Here is a 4,253-nt window from a genome sequence, read left to right as displayed (position 1 = left end):
ACTCTATAGTTTATTATGTATTTGTTTCAACATCCTATTTCAAATAATTCACCATGGGGAGCTACTGAATTAGCAAATCCTTTCACAAGTAAAGTACTAGTGAATTTGCTCAGAGTCTTATATTACTAAAAAAAAATTACCAGGACGGGAGCCATGGTGTAGTGGTTAAGGTCCTCACCTTGCATGTCCCAGGATCCCATATGGGCGCCAGTTCTAATCCCGGCAGCCCTGCTTCCCATCCAGCTCGCAGCTTGTGGCCTGGGAAAGCAGTTGAGGACGGTCCAAGGCCTTGGGATCCTGCACCCGCGTGGGAGACCCAGAAGAGGCTCCTGGCTTTGGATTGGTTCAACTCCAGCTGTTGTGGCCGAGATCTTTCTCTCTGTCTCTCCTCTCTGTATATCTGCCTTTCCAATAAAAATAAAATAAATCTTTAAAAAAGAAAAGAAATTACCTTAGACATTTTTTTTTTCCCAGAACCTCACAATAAAGTATGTCCCAGACATCTTTAATGTTTACCTGGGGTTATATATGGTGTTGTTGCCAACTAGGCACCTATGGCTTGTACTGTTTAACAACAAGCAAAAAGCTAAGTACTTGGTGAAACAACGAAAGGTAATTTTAAAATCAAGATGATTGCACACAAGGTATGTATTCCTGTCAGAGTGCCTTGCTTGGCATCTTAAATTACATTACTCATTATTAAAATCTGTATGCGTTTTGAATTCCATTGCTGGTTTGTTTTCAACCCTAAAAAGCAATGATGACCTTGCACAGGGCAACCCTAAAGATTAATGAGCAGTCGAGGTTAATGGCTATCAAATTCTTCCTGCCAGTCATCAGCCCAAAGCAAGCTTGGAAAATGGAGCAATTAACTCCATTACAAATTTTCTGAAAGCAGATGTTTCTTTGCCCGGTTTACCAAAGGCTTATCTTTCAGACATGCTTTTAGATTTTTCAAAAGCTTTTTTTATTTATTTTCTTTGTCATTAACGTGGATAGACATTAAAAAAACCCAAAAAACAATTTATCAACCAATCTAAAGCTCAGAAACCTCACCAATTAAAAAAAAATAAAAGAAGGAATAATCATTCAACTCCATGGTTTGTAGCAGAACATCATATGCAGAAAACAATTTTCCATTGTAAATAATTTGAGATACTTTATTTTCTCTGTCCTTTAATTATCTCCCCACTTTTTTCAAGATAAAAACCCAGAGAGAGTCATGCTATTCAGCATTGCAAGAGGCTAAAATATATTCCGTTTTGCAATGTGATTTTTCTTTCATAATAGATACTTTTTATTTGGTTTTGGTGTCCTTTTTTTGAGTTTGTAAGTTCTTGTAATGTTTCAGTTTGTTTTTGTTCTTAATTCTTCAGTAAGATTAGTAAACAGGATGCTCTCTTTTGGATATATATATATAAACACATGTATAAATTTGCATTGAGGAATAGACTATAAGGAAGTGAAACACCTGTAACGCAGAGGATTTCATTTCTTCTTGGTTGAAGGAGCTCAGGAAAGTTTTCTATGATTCTGTATTCTGATCCATACATTGATATGCATTTCTTAAGAGAATGACATTGTGTAGCAATATACAGCATTTGCTGTGTTAAGTAATGGTTGTTATCAGTAGAGAAGATAGCTTTTCACATCTTTTTAATGGGCATTTATCTTGAAGAATTTATTCAAGTCATGGGTTAAGTCTTTAGTCAAAATTTCAAAGAATGGGGCCCAGCGCGGTGGTGCAGTGGTTAAGATCCTCACCTTGCACGCCCGGGATCCCATATGGGCGCCAGTTCTATCCCGGCAGCCCCGCTTCCCTTCCAGCTCCCTGCCTGTGGCCCGGGAAAGCAGTCAAGGATGGCCCAAAGCTTTGGGACCCTGCACCCGCGTGGGAGACCCGGGAGAGGCTCCTGGCTTCGGACTGGCATAGCATCGGCTGTTGCGCTCACTTGGGGAGTGAATCATCGGATGGAAGATCTTCCTCTCTGTCTCTCCTCTCTGTATATCCGCCTTTCCAATAAAAAAATAATAAAAATAAATCTTTAAAAAAAAATTCAAAGAATGATTTTAGTAGGTTATAGCAATGCTTTAAACACATGTACCAAATTTGTAAACCCTGATAAGGAGGCCAACGCCTTGCATAGTAGGTTAATGATGCTGCCTTCCATTCTGGCATCTCGTATGGGAGCTGGTTTGGAATTCCCAGCTGCCGCACTTCCCATCCAGCTCTCTGTTAAGATGCATGGAAAAGCAGCAGCAGGTGACCCAGCTTCCTCAGCCCCTAAACCCCTGTGGGAGATCTGAAATAGCCTGCCGCCTCCTGGCTCTGGACCCTGTGACCATTTGGGGAGTGAACCAGTGGATGGAAGATCCCTCTTCCTGTCCTCCTCTCTGCCATATATCATTCCAATAAAATAATCTTTCTTAAAAAATGACTTATTAAGGACACAATGCTAATTATACTTAAAACTGAAACAGATTTTTTAAACACTTGTGTCAATCATCTCTTGTTAGAACATAATTTTTTAGAATCATAAAAAATTGATAATCTTGCCATAAAATATATGACTACATTTTAATGAAAATGCTCATATTACTTTTTTTAAAGATGTTTTAAAATTTTTATTGAAAAGTCATATTACTTTAAAAAGTGCCCTAATGTATTGAAATTTGTTAGTGAACTTCTTAGGAACCTGTGCACTGAATCATACACTTTCATGGAAAATCAAGCAGTAGTTAAATAAGTTAGTTGATGAGAAGTCAAGCTCAGGGAATTTAGAGTAAATATTAAATTGAGCATTAGATTGACATGGCAAGTTGTCAACCATTCTCTATAAAAGGACCTTGGCTATCATCAGGATTAAACAAATTGCAAAAACATTCAAAACAGCAAGAGTTAACAAATTTTTATTAGGAATAAATTACCATCTTGATTCTTTCTCTATTGGTTAACTTTTTAATTCTGTAAAGAATAGTACATGCAATCAAGTACTCAACCTGAGAAGTGTTACAGATAGACACTATACAAATATGTATGTCGGATTTCTACAGAATCTGAATATTGTATCAGTGTATACCTGTTACGTGAGTAGCTGATAATCGTGAGGCCATTTATTAGTTTGTTCATTCTTTTGTTTAATACACATAAGTCAACATTACGTGATATGCTACACACTTTGGTTGTGGCATTTAGGTAACAACTTAAGCATGGTAAGAATGAGCTCTTACAGCAAGCCATTACTTTCAATTATGTATTCACATGCTTCTTTTTGGAAAGTTCCATTTTCAGAATCTTAATATGTAAATTGTATGTGGAGAGGAATGGAAAGGAATAATTATTAAGCTCCTTCTTTGCAATTCGTACTAAGTTACACACTATTTATATATTTCATTCGTGTACAAATCTCACTAATTGGCCTTAATATTCTATCTCTTACCATAACATCAGCTTATCAACTTGGTCTGACTCTGAATTGAAATATACGTCACACTCAACAATTTTTCAGCAAATAGTTACCAAATGTGTAAACACCATCCTGTTTTTATTTCCCATTAGTTTACGTTTAAATCGGTTGAAAACATTTCCAGATATTTAATGCATTTTTTTTCAATTTGGTCATTTTGGCTTTACAGTGAGGGCAAGGACAGATTAATACTGGATGATAACATTAGGAAAATTGAATTGAAAGTCACTGTAAAAGTAATAGCAGTTAGTTGTAATATGGATGGAAAAATTTAGGGTAGGGCATTCCTAGATAAAAGAAGAGTAAAAAAAAAAAAACAAACTCTGAAAAAGAAAAATAGGATTACTTTCAAGAATGAGGACCAGACTGCAACCTGGCTGTGTGGAGATAATACCAGACGTATGGCACAAAAGTATCATGGAGTGTGTCACATACCACACTAACCCTTCGATTTTCCAGAGAACGATTTTGATTGAACTCTCGGGGAAAAATTGGCAACTGTGGGGATGTTGTCAAATTTTACATCTGAAGTTGCTGTTGGCACCCAGCCAGTGGAGGTATTAAGGAATTTGAGTTTTATTTGGCAGGCGCTAGGGACCTGTTTATATTTTCTTGGACTGTGACTGTTTAGGTACTTGTACTCCTTTATACAAAGTCTGTACAATATTACTTTGAAATTTTCCTGATAGAAAAATGTGAGACTCATATACAATTTTAGAGGTAAGGAAAAAATGTATGTTAAACATTATGTGGCCCTTGAACCTGAAATGAAAGAAAAAAAAAAAA

The sequence above is a fragment of the Ochotona curzoniae genome, unplaced genomic scaffold (genome assembly GCF_017591425.1).
Source record: "Ochotona curzoniae isolate NIBS_2020 unplaced genomic scaffold, NIBS_Ocur_1.0 contig_3432, whole genome shotgun sequence".
In the NCBI taxonomy this organism is placed as follows: Eukaryota; Metazoa; Chordata; class Mammalia; order Lagomorpha; family Ochotonidae; genus Ochotona; species Ochotona curzoniae.
The sequence above is the reverse complement of the archived record's forward strand: the minus strand, read 5'-3'. Positions refer to the sequence as shown.